The sequence below is a fragment of the Schistocerca nitens genome, chromosome 6, assembly GCF_023898315.1.
Source record: "Schistocerca nitens isolate TAMUIC-IGC-003100 chromosome 6, iqSchNite1.1, whole genome shotgun sequence".
NCBI classification, from domain to species: Eukaryota; Metazoa; Arthropoda; class Insecta; order Orthoptera; family Acrididae; genus Schistocerca; species Schistocerca nitens.
Genome location: NC_064619.1, coordinates 400,928,692 through 400,949,561, shown reverse-complemented (window position 1 = coordinate 400,949,561; position 20,870 = coordinate 400,928,692). Strand labels below are relative to the sequence as shown.

The following is a 20,870-nucleotide window of genomic DNA, read 5'->3' as shown; positions in this document are numbered from 1 at the left end:
GTAGGATCTTCTCTATCTCTACTATTAATCCTACCTGGTAAGGGTCTCTGACTGATGAAAAGTACTTAAAAATTTGTCTAACAAGCGTTACGTATGACATTTTTTTCGTGAATGAATAAAGGGATAAGGGAGGAATCCCAGTCATTGCAGACAATGCTGGTCACTTGATACTGTAGTAAAAACTTCGCTCTGAAGTGTTGTGGTTGTGCCGTTTCAATCTACTGAACAATAGTAGGGACTAAAGCCATTCCGTCAGTCATTGTCTGCTGGTGGCGCTTGTAAGCAATACAGTTCTTCGAGGTTTCATCACTTTTCTTACTTCTAGTCCTGTGCTTGAACAGAGGTAAGTTTGAATATTCTTGCTATTTTTGCAGAATATTTATGATTCATAATTCGGTAGCATACACGAAATCAATGTGACAGTTTGTTGCGTAATCTACACTTCAATGGTTCAATTAATTTGCAAGATATGTTATGATTTGTAGCGGGGGGTTATGGTATTCAACATGATGGGTACTGCGTCCACGACTGGCATTCCCTGGCGTAATAATGGTTTTTATTAGACTCTCTTGTAGACGGCGAGAACTCTTAAAGAAATGTAGAATAAGGCCACATGGACACAAGAGCAGCTGCAAGATGCCTTTAAAGTTTGCAAAGATGTGAAATGTGTAACGTCATGGGCAAAAGAGACGAATTCCTTTCAGCACTCTCCAGGAAAGAATAAAGAAGGGAATGGAGGAGTCCCCTAGAATGGTTCGGAAATCGCTGGTCACTGCTCAGCAGGAGGAACACATTGCAGTACGTGTCAAGAACTTAGGAAACGTGTTTTATGGCATCGGCCTTCTCGATCTTAGAAAAACGGCATACTAATTTGCAGAAAGGAACCAAAAAGTTAACTGTTTCAACCCGTCAGCGCTTATGGCTGGTAGAGGGTGGTTAGAGAGTTTTCTGAAGGGGAATAATACCATTTCTGTATGGAACCCAGAATCAATTAGCGTGGCCTAGATTCGAGGCGTCTGTAAGGAAGAAGCGTGCACATTCTATGATACTCTGATCGAAAGATGCAGTAACTCAATGACACTCAGAATGCAATGTCTTTCAGCAAAAGAAAGTCATTTGCACAAATATCAAAAATTTCAGGTCCTGACAAGCCGCTGCATTTGATGACGCTAGATCGGAGAGTGACATTCACAATTATTGTAGTGATAATTCGGACGATGACATTGATACTGGGGGGAAAAACTGCTTAGTTTTTACAAACTATGGAAAGGATAGCAAAATATGGTACAAGTGCACAACCTTTCGTCTATGGGTAATTTACGATCGTTTACAGTGGGATGAACCAGACTACTACAATTTTGATTTCTGTGTAAACATATCTGTCAGCTAATTAGGCAACATTCACTTGTTGAAGTTTCGCCAAGATATTGTTTGTGTGAATTTCGTGTTCCTTACATCCCATAATACGCTGTTTAAGTATGATTCTGCACGCATTCTTCTTGATATGAGTATTTCTTTCCTCCATTTTAATGTTTTTTTTGTGTTTTCTATGTTTGTGACCATGTAAAACTTATTCCTTAAACTTCATTCCATAAAGATTTCCCTGGCCATTACCACCCCCATCTGTGATTGCTGCTGGTCAAAGCAATATCTTTATTTGATTCACTTGGTACACGAGTGTAGATACAGAACTACAGAACAACATTGTTATTAAATCTATGTATTTAAATGAGTATAAACATGCCTTTTCAGAAACATGCAACCAAGTTCTGATATTCTAATTTTGACTCCTCCTCAAGTGGCCGCCATTTCCCCCATCTCCCCAAGATAGCCTTACCATTGTTCCACAGAAACTCGGTCTGGAAGAACGTAGCCGTCTGCGTTCCAGAAGAACCTCCCCTTAACCCTCCCATCATATTGCACTGTCTTTGCTTCCTTTTGGATGGCGAATTCATGTGGTTTCTTTCCGCATTCAGGCGTTTAATTTCAGGGGCTGCTAATGATGGTAGCAGTTTACATCGCCTAACACATTTCTCGTCAAAAAATCGTATCCTTCATTTCGAGATATGTGAAGGTGGCTGTAGGTTATGTTTCCTCTCTTAACTCGGAGGGCTGTGGCCAATAAATACGAAACCGGACAGCCACATACTTTTAGGTAAAATAACCTTTGAAAAATGTGTCGCACTGCCACAATTTTTGTTGCGCTTTCATTGCTGTGGTATGTCTGCCTTCTCCATTGAATTCGGCAATTGTCATATATCGGACGCAACCACTATATGCGTCATGTGTAATGTTCATGAGCCGTTCGATGAAGTGTTTCGCCCGGGACTGGGAGGAATTTCAATAACAGATACTTCATTTTTAACAAGCAAATCTATCAAAGCAAGCTGTCGGAACCAATTTTAGATTTTGGCAATTTTGTAAATATAGCGTATGCTCATTTGATAAGAGGTAATGACATCATAGTTTGTTAACAGATGGAGTGAAGTCTGCAGATTGCTATAATGCAGTTGTTCTTAGATTTAAAAAGATTTCTCGCTCTTTTAAATAAAGGCTTCGATCTGAAAAACATAAAAGTAATCACCTTGGATAAGAAATGGCAACGTTTATGAAACCTAATGGAAAATACATTACTTGCCACTAAAACTGGAATGCCTGGAAGGCTAGCACACAACGAAATTTTACTTATTGTGGTCTTAAAGTATAGCGGGAAGAATCTGAAGGCTGTGCTGGCCTGTAAAACATTCGAAAACCCACAATATTGAGATAGGTTATAAAAGCACGGTAACATGCAGTCTAGAGGTATCTTGCGATATACAGGGGTGTTAGATGTATAGGTACAGATATTGTGATAACTGGTGCTTTAATATGTATCCACTTCAGTGTCTCGTTGTTTTCTGCTCTGCGTCCAACTGTCTTCCTGCAAACGCATCACGTAAATTACTAGCTGGTGTTTCCTTATGGTCATAATTGTGCCGCGAAGTGCACGACGCCTGTCAGTATAGACTAATTGTTTTGCGTGCATTTGTCCACACGTTAATACCTGACCGTCCGCCTCCGTAGCTGACTAGTCAACTTAGTAGGTTAGCATTGAAAGGAAATATAACGAAACATCCATTTACAATCTAAGCACAGTTGTTTGTATTATCATTTAAACATTTCATGTTTACATTGTAAAAAAACCCAGCGTATTGTACATACAGAACAGTACTGAGACATTACAACGGTGGCTCGATGAGGCGACTACCAACGTTTTTACAGACATTGTACCTACGAAGCATGTTCTGGTACACACTCTCCATTCTACTTGGTGTCTCTTGAGTTTCTTGTGCAGTGTCCAGAAATCGTGCCAGCAGATCTTCCTCTATCTGTACGGAAGTCTCGTATATCAAACTTCGAGAAGGCCCCACTAGAAGTAGTCCACAGCGGTTTAAATCCGGCGATGGCGGCGGCCACGTGGTTGGACCATCTCAGCCTATTCATCTTTCACCGTATCACCCGTTGAGATGTCTCCAAACCGCACCTGAGAATCGAAGTGGTGCACCATCGTGCTGAAACAATATTTCCGGATGGTCATTCAGCGGAACAGCTTCCAAGAACGGGTCCGGTACGTTTTGTAGAAAGATCAAGTATGCAGGACTAGTTAGACTGAGTGTAAATACTTTCCATCAGTAGACGTGGACACGTTACTCATCTGAATTAAATCCGTCGTAGCACGGAAACCGTACCTCTCTGAACATGCGTTCCTGTTCAAAATATTATGTACTCACTCCCCCTACAAGTCCTAGAAGTTTGTAACGGGAATTTCCGAACACCCTTTATAACGTCATGGAGATCTCAAACATAGGATACAGTCAGTGACCTTAACACGTCAGATACATAATGGCTATTGTCCAAATTACCAGCTAAAGCAACCAGAGGTGATCGTGTTGTGTCCCCAATGACACCATTGCCGTAGGTATTCGTCCCATATGACTATAAAGAACGCAGTCTGGCATCGTTCGTTCTCTCGGAGCCTCCACATATGGAGACGTGGATCGTGATGCTGTACACAGTAGCGAGACTGGTCTGAAATGACGACGTATTGGCACTGCTAAGTTCAATGTTGTCGTTGTGATCAGCACCGATAGAGCACTTTTCCCTATTGTCGTGTCAAGGACAGCCACAACAGCTGTGCTCCAGAAGGCGTCGCAATGTCCACATGGGTCCTCGTCTGGCAGCAATCCAGGTGAATAGTGTGTCTGTTCTCTCGGGCGCTAGTCTCGTGGGGACATTGAGATTTTACATTGCATTGGCCATGGTGCTCCTCAACACACTGGTGCCATATCTGCATGACAGTCGTAGGATCACGACTAACGCGAGCAGCAGAACGATAAACCACAGTCCTAAAAGACTACGAGCCTGGAGATGTTGAATTCTGAATTCTCCGTGCGCTATACGAGACTGGAATAATAGAGAAGTGTTGTGAAGGTGGTTCGATTAACTTTCTGCCACGCACAAAAAATGGTTTGCAGAATATTCAGTTAGATGTAGATCTAGAGCGCTCAATAACTTGCATATATGCTTACTTAGAAATCTATGTACCGTACATTGTTATTATTTTTTTATGAAAGAAGTACTCGAGACCCACTTGTACTGAAGGACTCACAATGGGCATAAACCTTGTGATTCTTCAGTTTCTCCAGGCGTATTTTATGATGAAATAAATCTCGGGTGAACAGCCTGGTATGAGTGTGCATAGGACACAATATTTCGGCAATCGACCAGGTTGCCATCATCAGGTGCGCTGATGTACTGACCGGTCGTGGGCCAGCGTCAGTTATATATTGGACAATCCCCCTCCCGCTCCTCCCTGAGGCGCTCCCTATGAGTCGGTGTGGTCCGCGCCCCGCGCGCGGTCCAGGTACAGCGTACGTTCTCGCGCCGTCTGGGCGCTGCGTCCTTGGTCTTCTCGTTCAGGAGGGTCTGCCTGCACCGCTCTCGTTATTCTTCCCTCCTCCCTCGAAGTCGGTACACTCTGGGAAATATCCTTTTCCTTCTTAATCTGGGTGATAGCGGGTTCCCACGCCTTGCTAAGGATGTAACCGCTGTCACGATTTAATTGTAGCTCCCTTACTCTAATCTCCATGGCTTCTTTGATGTTACAGTCCCAGTATTTGGAAGTCTTTCCGATAGGCAATGCTCAGCGATTGCCGATTGCAGTTGCATTCTAGTGTGCCGTTGATGTTCTCGGCATCGGTCCTCAATGGTACGCATGGTCTGATTTATGTATACACTACCGCATTGGCAAGGTATCTGATAAACCCCTGAATTACGTAGACTCAGGTTGTCCTTGACACTACCAACATGGCTCTTGGTTTTGCATGGAAGACGGAAGATGGTTTTCACTTGGTGTTTACGTCACATGCGTCCAATTTTTCCGGATAAGGCCCCACAAAACGGAATAATAGCCAAGGCCGCCGCCTCATGAGGCTGATCCTCAAAAATGGTTCAAATGGCTCTGAGCACTGTGGGACTTTAACATCTGTGGTCATCAGTCCCCTAGAACTTACAACTACTTAAACCTAACTAACCTAAGGACATTACACAGATCCATGCCCGAGGCAGGATTCGATCCTGCGACCGTAGCAGTCGCGCGGTTCCGGACTGCGCGCCTAGAACCGCTCGGCCACCGCGGCCAGCTCCTCAGTTTCCCCCGGTGCTGCAGGTGTGGGATGTAGAGCCTTCCGAATTTGCCCTTCCTTATAACCGTTCCTCCGAAACACGGTGTTCAGATGGTCCAGTTCTTGTTGGAGACTGTCCATGTCGGAGTTGGTGTGAGCTCTGTGTACAAGAGTTTTGAGCACGCCATTCTTTTGTGCCTAGTGGTGGCAGCTATCCGCATGTAGGTACAAATCAGTGTATGTCTTCTTTCTATACACGCTGTGGCCCAAAGTGCCGTAAGCTCGTTTTATAATCGAAACATATAGGAAAGGGAGCATCCCATCCGTTTTGATCTCCATGGTGAACTTAATATTCTCGTTTCTGGAGTTGAGATGTACGAGGAAGTCTTCCAGCCTATCTCTCCCATGTGGCCAGATAACGAAGGTATCATCAACATATCTAAAGAAACAGATGGGTTTTAGATGTGCTGATTGAAGTGCTTCCTCCTCGAAATGTTCCATGTACATATTTGCGACAACGGGGGAGAGTGGACTACTCATGGCTACTCCTTCTGTCTGCTAGTAGTAGTCACCGTCAAATAAAAAGCAAGTTTATGTCAGAACAAGTCTGAAATGTTTGGTGGTCTCTTCGTCAAATTTCTGGCTGATGAGTTCCAAGGATTCTTGTAACGGAAATTTAGTGAATAGTGATACCACGTCGAAGCTCAGCAGTATGTGATATTCCTTAAGCGCAAAGTTGTTGATGCGTACCAGCAAATCCACGGAGTTACGGATATGGTGTGTACATCTCCCAACGTAAGGGCTAAGCAGTTGTTTGAGGTGCTTGGCGAGAAGGTACGCTGGGACACCAATATTGCTGACAATGGACGTAACGGAATCGATTCCTTGTGCACCTTCGGCAGTCCGTAAAGTCTAGGAGGAACAGCAGCCCTCGGGCGTAGCTTCTTGGTAATCTCGTCAGGGAAGCCGGAATCCTTGAGAAGCGCCAGGGTCTTCCTCTCAACCCTCTTGGTAAAATCGGTGTCAATCTTGCGGTATGCGCTGCCACCAAGTAGGCCCCGCATCTTCTCAGCATAATCCGGTCGGGATAGGATCCTGTAGCGTTGCCCTTGTCTGCAGGTAATATTACTATGTCTGGATCTTCTCTTCTCCCGTATGGTGGCCCTCCCTCTCCCTGTATGAAATGTTCAGTTTCATCAGCTTTGCTTTCGTTGGAGCCCTGCAGGTTTCGCGACGAACTTCTTCAGCAGCTTCAGGTGGAAGTCGAGCAGCTGTTTGTTCCACTGTGCTAGTAATGTCAGCAATGGGTACATCTTTAGGAGTCGGAGCGAAATTCAATCTTTTCTTGAGAACCGAAATGTTGTTTCTCCGATATACGTTCAAACTTAGAAGTCTGTCATTCGGCAGACTTCCTCTGGGTTGAGTCCATTGTGGCCCATGTGACACCATCAACCCAATCCCACGTCCAGATGTTGAACCGGTTGGCCAGTTGTAGATGTAACTGTAGGAGTTCTTTGTTGGTAGTGTCCAAGCTCCACAGCGTGAAGCGAACTCTCTCTCGTACCAAAGCTAGGCTGGCACGTTTCTTGATTCTTCTGGCTGCCGCTGAGTCAGATTATGACTAAACCAAAGTCCTGACACTGACTTCCAAATACTGGGACTGTGTCATCAAAGAAGCCACAGAGATAGGAGTAAGGCAGCCACAACTACATCGTGACAGCGGTTAGATCCTTAGCAAGGCGTTCTCTGCCTCGTGATGACTGGGTGTTGTGTTATGTCCTTCGGTTAGTTAGGTTTAAGTAGTTCTACGTTCTAGGGGACTGATGACCATAGATGTTAAGTCCCATAGTGCTCAGAGGCATTTGAACCATCTTAGCAAGGCGTGGGAACCCGCGGTCACCCGGATTAAGAATAAACAAGATATTTCCTAGAGTGTACCGACGTCGGGGGAGGAAGGAAGAATAACTAGAGCGGTGCCGGCAAACCCTCCTGCACGAGAAGACCTAGGACGCAGCGCCCAGACGGCGGGAGAACGGACGCTGTACCTGGACCACGCGCGGGGCGCGGACCACGCGCGACTCATAGCAAGCGCCTGAGGGTGTAGAGGGATTGTCCTATATATACCTGGCGCCGGCCCACCGCCGGTCAGTTCATCGGCGCACCTGATGATGGCAACGTGGTCGATTGTCGTAATATTGCGTCCTATGCACACTCATACCAGGCTGTTCACCCGAGATTTATTTCGTCGCATAAACCTTGATTACATCATTCTGTGTGTGCCCGTGTGCTCTGGTACTTTAAGACTACACCAGTACAGTAGTTTACGAGGCTCGCATGTGTCTACGTCATGTAGATGGAGCCCTCGTACGGGCGGCCAGGGTCCGACCCCGGCGCTTCAGTGTCAGCTCGTACTACGCACCTGGCGAGGCGCCACGGGCGACCTGGTCCCGTCGCCGGCGCGGCATTAGCTGCCAAGCAGCTCCTAACGACCAGGAGGGCCGCCACAGAGGGGCGACTCGCCCGCCGAGTTGCAATTATATTCACCGCGGAGCTGCTAACAGCCGGCCGCGCACTTCTGAGGGCCTCCTTGGGCACAACAGGGGCGGGTGGGTTGGGTCGGGTGGTCCCCACTGCTGCGCCCCGCTGGGCCAGCCGTTATGCCGCCGCGATACGGCCAACTCGCAGCCGTGCAGCCGCCGAGTGCGGAAGCGATGCCGTCCACTGCCGCCGTAATTGCCTTCCGCATTCGCGAGTCGTTAGCGCAGCCGTTTTACCTAGCCCGAGTCCGGTCCGTTTCACTGAATGCAAATTCTTTACAAGTTTCTCTCGATTGCGTGCTCAAGCACACAATCGTATTATCTCAGCTATCAATGGCTACTTTCTTTACTGCGGAAAAGGATTAGTCACATATTTGTTGTATTACTTATACTTTCTGTCACTTCATTTGTGCGCCAATTTCGTCGCACTCGCTGTTTACAGACACTGGAAAGAGAGCGATAGAGAGTGGAAATCTTGATCGAAAACATGGAACCTACATCTACAGAACGTAGAAAGTATGTCTGCTTCTGTCCAAACAGAGGATATCTTTTACACGTATCATCAGAAGTTTTGCAAGACTACTGTATTTCCAGATTCGCAGCACAGAAAACAATAATTGGCTCTGAGGCATGCATGTATAGTCATTTCCATTGCGTCCAAATCTTCAAATAAGAAAATGAAAAATGTATTGTATAATAAGAAAATAGCCCTTTTTCCATTGGAGGAGGGGTGCGGGTAGGATGGTTCTGACAGTACTCCCGAGCAACGTTAGTAAGATGTGGAACATACACTTGCTCCGACACACGTTTGAATCCTTCCAAAGACAGCTTGCTTCATCGATCCTGCGGTGCATTGTAGAAACTAGTGATAACTGCAGGAGGTCGAGCGCATACTACAAATGGTTCGAATGGCTCTGAGCGCTATGGGACTTAACATCTGAGGTCATCAGTCGCCTAGAACTTAGAACTACTTAAACCTAACTAACCTAAGGACATCACACACTTCCATGCCCGAGGCAGGATTGGAACCTGCGACCGTAGCGGTCGCACACTACACTGAAGAGTCAGAGAAACTGTTACACCTCCCTAATATTATATAGGAGCCTCGCAAGCACGCAGAACTGTCGCAACACGACGTGGAATGGACTCGACTAATGTGTGAAGTAGTGCTGGAGGGAACTGACACCATGAATGCTGCAGGGCTGTACGATGGGGTGGAGATCTCTTCTCAATAGCACCTTCCAAGGCATCCCAGATATGCTCAGTAATGTACATGTGTGAGGAGTTTGGTGGCCACCGAAAGTGTTTGAACTTCGAAGAATGTTCCTGGAGCCACTCTGTAGAAAATATGGACTTGTGGGGTGTCGCAAGTTCCTGCTGGAGGTCTCCAAGTCCGTCGGAATGCACAATGGACATCAGCGGTTGCAGATGATCAGACAGGATGCTTACGTACTTATCACCTGTCAGAGTCGTATCTAGAAGTATCACGAGTCAAATATCACACCATTACACAGCCTCCGCCTGCCAATGTACCAGCAGTAACTGATCTAAGAAGTCCGCCAGACACTTTTTGTCTTATATAGGCGTTGCCAACCGTAGCGCCGTATTCTGTCTGTCTGTGTACCTATCTCTGTATTTGAGTACGCATGCCTGTACCAGTTTCTTTGGCGCTTCAGTGTCAACAACAAACTAATTGACATGTGGAATAATCGGGTCTACTGCCGGATGTTTGTGTCGCTCTGGCCCGTCGGGAAAGCCGGAAGAGTTAGAATAAACTAATTATTTGTAATTTATTAAAACATGAGCATAATAAATCTTTAACTTCATAAATAATCATTTTCCATGTAGATGACTTGTAATTGAGACAGTCGCTCACAGTTACAACATTTAACATTTCATCATTGAAGAATGATGGTGCACATCAAAGTACAATTGTCTTTATTAAGTTCTCAGTAACTGTTCTGTTTGGACAGAGCGGGATCTCTGCTGTGGCGATATTGTCATCGTTAGTATTGATGTCAGGTTGTCTCTGATGACATAGGGATTGGATGTTTACATAGAGATGGGCTGATCGGCACTGCGCTCGGGCAGAAGTAACTTTCCGGCTGCGGCAGCCTAAGGAAACTCTTGAGGGCGTGCCTACGCCGACGTCTCTGATTCGTTGATGCGTCTGGCAGCGATTGTCATTACTTGTGGTGCCGTCGTGTGGTATCAACTTTTGCATTACTCCTCGTTCTGCGGACGATACCACAGATCCCACACATTTTGGATTAGGTTCATGTCCGGACAATAGGCATACCTCTCCGTTCCGGTGATCCTAAAATGCTGACGGAACGTGTTCACTGGAACATACCATGAGCACATTATCTATTATCCATCAAGATGAAAATTTCACTAAAATTTGAGCGATTCGTCCCCACAGCTGGTTGCAGACTTTCGTTCTTGTACGGTAGAGCAGTCAGATTGCCATAGAAAATGACGAGAGCTGTGCGGTGGCTCCATGCAATGCGAGCCCAGGACATCACCCCACCATCACCTAGTTGTACCTGTGGAACACAGTATTGGAGGCGTTCGACGCTACGGAATTGTCTCCGAAAACGCTGCCTGCGATTATCAGGGTACAAACGGATCCGACTTTGGTTTGTAAACAATACCCGACGGCAATCCTGGGGTGACCATTCTTCAAGTGTTCTTACACATTTGTAACAGCGTTTGTGACGGTGTAGTGTACGACGTAGTGCTCACCATGTTCCTCGGGAATGGAGATTTGCATCATGCAGTCGTCTTATAACAGTCTCTAGATCTAAAACCAGTTCGTTACGAAAGATACTGAAGTGTGATATGTTGCTCAATGAATCTTTGTCTGGTATCTGCTTACATCTGAAAGTGGGATCTTTTGTACGCTTTCAGATATAAGCGGAAAACAGGCAAGAGTGCTGGAAGTAAAACTCACATTTCAGAATCTTCCGTAATGTGCAGCTTCCAGATCTACAGAGCTCACCAAAACTGAAAAATGTTTCATTCTAGACTATTAACAATGACTTACGTCAATGAAACGACACTCGTACGGAAAAGAAATGCATTATTTAGCAGCTGCAAAAAAGGTTTTTAAATATTTTTAATAATTGTAAATTAATACAAATGTGGGTTGAATACAGTTAGTGGCGAAACGTAACACTGATGAAAGTACGAGTATACGATAAAGCAAGCAAAAGGGCCTCAACAAAAGAAGGCACAAAGACGAATCGTTTAGCAGATAATTGGGAATGGATGGTTACGCTTCGCCTCTTACTTCAGTATAGCAGTAAAAAAAAAATTCATCTTAAATGTAAACTTTCCGATTAACTCCCCATATAATTGGGCTCAGATTTCAGTCTTGGCCTACAGTAATTATAATAAAGCAAAAACAGCAACCAAACAGTGTTAATAACGCTATATTTACTAGGGATAAATAGCACCATAACCGGTTCCAAACTGTCACGGTCATCTTCAGATGGCTCTTCAAATTTAAAATTATAATATAATTTACATGTAAAGTTCACTGATTGTGTTGAATGTTCCTTGGTATGGTGGTGGAATCGAAAATCCTGTAGGATGAACCTCTCGGTCTGAAACTGTTAGCGGCGCCATTTGTTGTTAATAAATGATATTATTAACAGTGACTCGTTGCATTATCGTAAGAAGTAACCCGTATTTTAATTTTCTGACATCTACAGTCTCTGTTTTTTTTTGTCCTGAAAATGTAGTAGGAGTTACTTCATTATTTCCCATCATGTATAAAAGGACGAGTGACGGGATACCCACCCGACTATCGCCCGCCGTACGTTCATAGCAGGACGTCATCCGCAACACCCTTACAGCACTGCGATAGGTTGACGTTATTGTGTGATCCATTTTGTAGTCATCCATAGCAAGGTATCATGGTGTCAGCAAGATAATGCCTGCCCGAAAAAGCCAAAAGTTTCCACTGATTTCATTCGTGCCTGCCAAATTCTGCCATACCCAACATAGCCGCCAGATCTCTCCTCAATTAAGAACGTTTCGAGCGTTAAGGGCAGGGCCCTCCAAACAGCTCGGAATTTTCAGGATCTAAGGTCCCAGTTGCACAGTATTTGGCACGACATCGCTCAGGAGCACATCCAATAACTCTGTCGATCAATGCCAAGCCGAATAACTCCTTGGCTAAAGGCTGAAGGTGAACCAACACGTTATTGACTTTCTCAATTTGTGAAGCTCTTTCTATTGAATAAATCATCCAGTTTTGTGAAACAGTAATAATTTGTTTCTCTGTAAACGTACATCAAATCTGCCGATTTCCGCCCAGTTCAGAGAATACCTTCGTGGTACGTCGCTTTTGTTTGTCTTTGAGCGTATTACAGCCACCCAATTACGACTTTTTTTCAATCCAATGTTCGTCGAGGTACAACATTATCCCAACATTCTATTATACTTAGTTCGTAAGCTATATTTCATTATTTGGCCCACATGTTGCCTGGATTTCACTTTGGTATTGGACAGCATCTCTGTTATCCATCATCTTAATTTTATTCATGACTTACGTTTCAAGTTATTTTCATCTTAGACCCTGAATCCTCGCAAGTTGTTTTCAACTTCGCTAAACTAGACTGGTCCGATATCTCATTCAAATACAGACAGAATTTTTATTGGTAAACATTTCTGAAATTGTTCATTCTAGGTGACCACAGAAAGATTTTGTTCCCATGTAATATCGGTTGTTAATTCGGCACTTAAGTATAGGTCATTGCTGTGCTTCCTTTGGAATTTACTTTGTTTTTCTATTATGCCTAAGATCCTTCTAAACAAAGTTCTGTGTCTACCATTTGCTCTACAAAATCTACTTATAAAGTATGAGAAATATTGCAATGTACTGGGCGTCTGGTTCAATGGCAGTACAATTAAGATGAATTTGAGCGTTCGTGGTTGTTCGTTATTTATTTCGTAACGTGCTAAAACTTTTCCACCTTACAGATTCCTTTATTTGAATGCTTGTTTATCGCTAATGATAACAGTAATACTCTTGTTAGTTACGGAAAGACCACGTTTCCAGATCTGTTTTTGTAACCTGATAAGGCTCTTATTCTCTCTCCGTTGGCTGTTATTCTTCTTCAGTCTGTTTGGGTCCTGATTTCTGTGGAGACTCATTCTCTCTTTGATCAACCCAACAGTGTAGCTTTGACGGAACTGGTGTCTTCTGAGCGCTCTGGAGGCCCTTATTAAGTTTTTCGATTGTTTGGAATTGTCCTGCCATCTAGAGCAAATTTTTCAGTTTGACCCCACTTTGGCGATTTTCATGTCGATGATGATGTTGAAATGAAATGATGCGGATAGCACAAATTTCCAGTCATCTAGTGGAGGAAATCCCTTTCCAGCCACGAACTGAACCTTGAACGACAGGATCTGGAAGCTGCAGCGCTGACCACTAGGCCAAGAACTGTGGACAATTTTTTGATGTATGGCATAATCTTCTGTGTAAGCCTCATTGTTGGGAGTCTTTTAACTTGTCCGTAAAATAACAAACTTCGTTTTCAGATATCTGCTGCCATGTTTTTCTCTACATCTACTTCAACGTCTATAATTCGCAAGCCACCTTGAGGTGTGTGGAGGAGGATACTTAGTGTGTCATTGTCGTTTATCCTCTTTCCTTTTCCAGTCACGAATAGTTCGCGGGAGGATATTTGGCGGCGAGCCTCCGTGTGGGATCGAGTCTCTCAATTTTATCATCATGCTCTTTTTGCGAGATGTACTTGGAGCGAAACAATATGCTCGTATTTGTTGACTCTTCTAGGAACGTAGCCTCTGGGAACATTAATAGCGAATCGCAGCGCGATGCAAAACGCTTGGCATGCAGCATCTGACACTGGAGTTGGCTAACCATCTCCGTGACGCTTTCGTCCTTACTAGATGAACCTGTAACTAAAACACCCTGCTCTTCTTTGGATCTTCCCCATTTCTTCTATAAATGCTATCTGATACGGATGTCACACTGACGAGCAGTATTCAAGCGTTGGTCGAACGATGGTTTTGTAAGGTACCTCCTTTGTTAATGCACAAAATGTCATGAGCATTCTTTCAATGGATGCCATTCTGGCGTCTGCGTTTCCTGCAATTAGTTTTATGTGGTCTTTCCTCTTGAAATCGCTCCGTACACATAATCTTAAATATTTTATGCAAGTAACTCCTTCCAGTGATTGTTCTACAGTAATGTACTCATACAATAATGGTCTTTCTGTCTATGCACATGCAATTCGTTACATTTGTTGATATCGAGGAACAATTGACACTCATCGCACCAAACGACGACCCTCTGCCGGTTTTTCGGCATTTGGGTACAATCTTCTCGCGTAGCGACTTCTTTGTGTTTAACGGCAACATCTGATGTTGTCTGCTATGTCATTTACATATATAGTGAAAAGTAATGGACATATAACACTCCCTTGGAGTACGTTCGAGGACACCCTTAAGTCTGAAGACTTATCTCCACTGAGAAAGACATTACGTGTTCCGTTTGCTAGAAATTCTTCACTCCAGTGACACAGTTGGTCTGAAATTTAGAATGCCCTTATTTTATTCACTAGGCGGCAGTGCGGAACTGTATCGAATTCCTTACCGTAGTGAAGAAACACGACATTCGCCTGGGCGCCGGTATCCGCCACCCAATGGGCCTTATGGACGGACAGATCGAACTTGGTTTTGCACGATCGTTGGTGTCGGAGCCCCTATTGATTCCCATAGAGTGGATTTTTGTTCCCCAAAAAAGTCATAACACTCGAGGTAAAACACGTTCGAATATTCTACTTCTGATCGTCGTCAGAGATGCAGGCCTACAATTTTGTGCGTGTGTTCGACGTTCCGTATTGAAAACGGGAAAACATGTGCTGTTGCTTTACTGAATGTCAGTTTGTATCCGTCCTCTATTTTTTGACAAAATTTTTCGTTATAATCCTTCGACCTCCAATCAGAATGTTTCTTAGATCGCCTTTTCTGTTGAGAATTGAAGTTTCGTTCGCGTAGACAGCTTAGAGTTTGATCACCGTTTTGTAACATATAACGCTCGTATGTGTTGAGGTTATTATTGTTATTATTATTATTATTACTATTATTGCTATCACCAGTCATTGCAATGTTCATATAAATTTATCTGAATCGTGGATCTGTGTAGATAATAAGAATTTCCAAGAACTACACGCGAGAAATTTCAGTATGTTCAATTCCTAAATGTTAATAAACCCAACAAAGGTGTCTTTCATGTGCGTTTATTACACCTCAATCGTTTTCGTTCGAGATGAACACCGTCAGGTGACATGCGTCGTCACTAAATTCTCAAAAAGTTACAGAAATGCGGCGGCGTCACAATTCACTGCTGTTTAATTGCCGTATATTATCATAAAAGGATGATTCTGGAAGACGACGAGCACACTGAATAACTGTGCCGGCTCCCTGGCACCATCACGGCCAGCGGAACGTGCAGTGAACATAACAACGGGCTGCTGTATACTGGGATCGCCTGGCAGGGCCGCGTTTTCGCTCGGTTTTCATGCGTCGAATAGATAACGGCACAACTACTTGTCTGGACTTTAATATCGTCTACAGAATTTTTCAGAACGCCTGTGTTATCGGAAAGGTGACGCTCTCAGACCTTTGATAATTAAACAGCAATAAGAAGGAGCGTGATTTCCTCCGAAACAGCAGTACACAGAAGTCTGCGGTCGGGAAGCACCAGCAGTCGGTGGCGGATGGCAGCCTTATCGCGCTTGCTTCTGATATCGCTGTAGACTTTGAACAGCTGTTACAATCCCCGCCTTTCTCGTGACGGTAGGTACTGAGCAGCAGAACGTGCAGGCACGCTAAAGCGGAGGAAAGTTCGCTTCACAGCGGCTGCCACTGCGCTTGATTCGTTCTGAGAGTGAGGGATAGAGAATGAACCGCCCTACAATACAAGGTGCGTTGAAAAAGTTACGGGAATTTCCTAATATTGCTTGTTGTATTAGTCAGATCAATGCGATTTTCGTTGTTGTGTCGGTAGGTACGTACGAAAAGTACCTGTAAGTGTTATACATTTCGGGTATTTAGTCTGTGGTCAGGTATCGAAAAGTGTTATACATTTCGGGTATTTAGTCTGTGGTCAGGTATCCAAAAGATTAGATGTGACTTGTCAGTGTCGTCGATTTTTTATTTTGTGTAAAACGGATTGTAAAATGTGTATTGCATTTCGTTACGAGAACGGAATACAGTGCTGCAGTGATTTAGAAACCTTAAATATTGCTTTTGGTCACTGCTATGATTGAAACACGGTTTTACGAATGGTGTAAGTGTTTTGAAGTTGGCCGTGAAGATACACTGAAGTTGTTGAGCGACTTGGATGTTCCAGCACACTATCAAGCGACGAAATCGTGAAAAATGTGGAAGAAACGATTGTTAACGATCCCGGAATCGTAGTCGGAGAAGTGGCTGACACTTTTGTGATATCGGTTGGCTCAATACGTGAAATTTACTCACGTATTTCTGAGAAAAGTGTGGCAGTAAAATATGTTCAATATGTTGCATTTTGAACAAAATCAGCGGTGAATGCAAGTTGCACAGGAATCGCTAGATGAAGTCACCAGCGGTTCAGAAATATCGACTACGACACTTCGTAGTCGATGAAGATCATGGATCTACGGATATGACGTCAAAACTAAGGCTCATTCGCCCCATTGGACGTATTTGGTATCTCCAAGAGCTAAAAACGTTCGACAAGTGTGGTCACATGCGAATGTTATGTTCACTGTGTTGTTCGATTTTTATTGCCTAGTGCACGAAAACTTCCTGCCACAAGGTCGAATGATCAATAGGGATTACTACTTTCAAGATCAAGGCCGTTTCCATCGAAAAGAAATGCCCGGGTTTGGGACAAAACTTTTTATGTCTTTGGCAACACGATAATGCATCTGCTCACAGTACTTCATTGCTTCTGTCGCCAATACTATTTTTTAAAGAAACGATACTACAATTTTGCCCCAGCCTCCACTTTCGCCAAATATGACTCATTGTGACTACTTTGTGTTCCCAAAAATAAAGAAACATTGAAGGCACCTTGTTAAGCAAGCTTAGAGCAGATTAAAACAGCTTCAGTGAGAGAGTTGAAACCTATCTCAGAGATAGAGTTCCAGAAGTGTTTCAGAGATTTGAAAAGGTACTGGTGCAATGGACACTATTTTGAGAGTGAAAACACCAGTATACACGAATAAATAAAACTTTTCCAAGCTCTGAAAATTCCTGTTTTCTTTTTAACCCACCTTGTACTCTACACGTATGTGACTTTCCACTTTTCAGAGAACAGTTTGTTTTCTGAAACTGGCGCATAGCAGTTTGCCTAATTAGGAAACACCGCTTTTCAGTCTGTGTCACTTCTGACAACATTCCCATCCACTCTACAGCTGACACTGGTTTCTTTAAGCAGAATTACATTTCTAGGTATTGCTCCCGATACAGTTTAAGAAATAATGGTACAAATGTGTAGGACATGAAATATCGTTTCGTTTCCGAAGTTACCGTTTAGGAACCATTTGAATTTTACAGCACGTAACCCCCCCCCCCTTTATGAAAACTGTAGTACGTGGGAAATATGAAACAGACGCGCGCCTGTAACTTACCAAAGCCTGGTATGTACAGGGTTTTCACAAATCACCGTCACAGACTTCTGGGCGTTGTAGAGGGGAGTAAGTACATAATATATTGGATAGGAACCCATTTCATGAAACGTACCTTTTCATTTCTAGGACAGTTTCAATCCGTATGTTTAACTCATCCACTTTTGCTTTAAGAACTGAAGTAGATGGTGACGTAGTACAATTATTGGCTAAAAATTCGAAAGGAAACACAACGAAACATTGCTTCATCACTTACGGACATTTGTTTCTATTAAAATTTACGTATTACGTCTTTACGTTATTTGAAAACGAAAAATAACCTAACTTAATGTTCGTACGGAACAAGACTGATGCATTATAACAACGGCTCGATATTGCGGCCACCAATGTTGTTACAGACATTATAACCACGGAGCGTGTTCTGGTAGACACCCTCCATTCCACCTGACGGCTCTTCCATTTGTCGTGCAGCGGCCAGAACTCGTGCTGGCAGATCTTCCACAGTCTCTACAGGAACCTCGTAAATTAAACTTAGCATAAACTTTCATAAATGGATAGTTCGTTATGTTTCCTTTTGAATTGTTACCTAATATTTCTGCTGCGTCACGCGTGATTCAATTTCTCAAGCAGAAGTAGATGAGTTAAACATTTGAATTGAAAGCGTCGTAGAACGTAAATGGTACGTTTCCGGACATGGGTTCCTATTCAAAACATTATGCAACCACTCCCCTCTACAACTTCTACAAGTTTGTAACGGGAATTTTCGAACGTCATGTATATTGCCATAAAACGGCTTCAGATTTCAACCTGTAAAGATGTTATGAGTTTCACTGAAACCCAAATAAATTTAAATTTACCTTCGCTCTGAGGGCGTCATCTGTTTCGTTCCTGACGCGTTTCGTTCAGCTCTAGCGTGTTCAGCATAAATTTTCTTAGGAGTGATCGGTGCTGTGAACAATTCATCGTTCCGCTTTTTAGAATACTGTCAACACAGATGCTTCGCCTATCGAATACCAACGATATGCGCCAATCATCTGTTATTTGAATGTTTGGTCAGAAAGCTAAATAAACCTTCAGTTTTTTTGTGAAGTACAGTACAGATCTAGTTGCTCGCCATTGTTACCAAGTTGACAATTACATAACCACTCTACACAGATTTTTCAGGGTTTGTGTGGACTACTCATCTTCCAGAGTGTTGGGTGCTATAAGCATGGCATTAAGTATTCACACCTCCAGTACTCAATTATAGGTAGATACAATAGAGAATCACAATATAATACGTTCCCAGTTATATTAATTGTGTCTTTTAACAGCATGTGAAATAGATAATTAACGGGTTGAAATAAACTGCGGTTTTCAGTTAACCTTTACCATGGTTTCAACGGATTTAAACCCGACTTCCTGAGAAAGACAAGAAACAAACTTCACACCAGCAAACAGCCGGTAAAACTATCTCCACATGAAATGTGTCGTCAACGGCCTGTACGCGCATATGTGAAAGTTAATATCGCTAGATTCAAGGGCTTGTCACATCAGTAAAGCCAATATGAAGATGGTTTGATATTTTAAGTTATTGGTTTTACTGAAATGACAAGCCCTTGATTCTAGGGGCGTTAACTTTCACATATGCACGTACAGATCGATGACGACCCATTTCATGTTGTAACGGGACATCCTCCTCTAGCATTACTTTTCCTCAACAGCAGTTGTCGACTCCAGTATTATTTTTCGAATTTTGAACAGGTCAGTGTTATCTCAGCCGCGTTTCTGAAAACTTTCAAATAAATTTACACACTCTATGTTATATTTCAAGCTAAAATTTATGAAAACGAATTACTTTATTTTCGGTAAATAGCCAATTATAGCCGATAATTACTAGCAGCCGGCCGGGGTGGCCATGCGGTTCTAGGCGCTACAGTCTGGAGCCGCAGGACCGCTACCGTCACAGGTTCGAATCCTGCCTCGGGCATGGATGTGTGTGATGTCCTTAGGTTCAAAAATGGCTCTGAGCACTATGGGACTTTACATCTATGGTCATCAGTCCCCTAGAACTTAGAACTACTTAAACCTAACTAACCTAAGGACATCACACAACATCCAGTCATCACGAGGCAGAGAAAATCCCTGACCACGCCGGGAATCGAACCCGGGACACCGTGCTCGGGAAGCGAGAACGCTACCGCGAGAGCACGAGCTGCGGACGATGTCCTTAGGTTAGTTAGGTTTAAGTAGTTCTAATACAAGGGACTGATGACCTCACATGTTAAGTCCCATAGTGCTCAGAGCCATTTGAACTATTTGAATTAGATTAAAAGCCGGCCGGGTGGCCGAGCGGTTCTAGGCGCTACAGTCTGGAACCGCGCGACCGCTACGGTTGCAGGTTCGAATCCTGCCTCGGGCATGGATGTGTGTGATTTCCTTAGGTTAGTTAGGTTTAAGTAGTTCTAAGTTCTAGGGGACTGATGACCTCTGAAGTTAAGTCTCATAGTGCTCAGAGCCATTTTTTTAGATTAAAAATACTTAATTAGTAAAAAATACTATGTGAACTGTTTGATAATCTGAAACTAACACAACGATATCGTTATAGATCCCACTCTACATGCCTTAGATTAAGAAAAAGACGAAATGCGTCTGGGAAAAATAAATTGAGTCGGAGCAAGGAAAAGCAGTTTTATTTACAAAACAAGTATTACTGTGCTTGCTGCGGGGGATGGTAACGCAAGAAAACTTGTCAGTTTTCAACATTTGTCATTATACGATCAGTGGGTAAAATGTTCAATACGTTCTTGTACATCATTAGGTTATTAACTGTTAACAGAGTCTTCAGACTTGTGGATAACTGTTGTTCACATCACGCTAGACACTGTCTAACGACTTGTTTCTTGTGGGCGTAGAGGAGGCAGCCAGCACTCACATTCAAATCAATGCTAGCGTCGTCTAAACATTCCATTACTGAAGCGCCGGCTGAGAACTGTCACGAGAAACATCTACTGGTGTATGCCGGAGTCGTACCACTCTCG

The 20,870-nt window shown here is 43.6% G+C and overlaps 1 protein-coding gene across 5 annotated transcripts in view; it reads left to right on the top strand.

The window, feature by feature from the left end:
* LOC126262933 (uncharacterized) overlaps positions 1–20,870 on the top strand; it is a 421,675-nt gene that overhangs the window by 218,276 nt on the left and 182,529 nt on the right. The window contains exon 1 of one of the 5 annotated variants that reach the window (XM_049959861.1): positions 15,913–16,033. The exons of 3 other annotated variants lie outside the window; for them this stretch is intronic. The gene's annotated coding sequence lies outside the window, so the exon portion shown is untranslated. Of the gene's footprint in view, positions 1–15,912; positions 16,034–16,056; positions 16,161–20,870 lie in introns of those variants that run through there. One more of the 5 variants, XM_049959862.1, reaches the window with a different exon arrangement.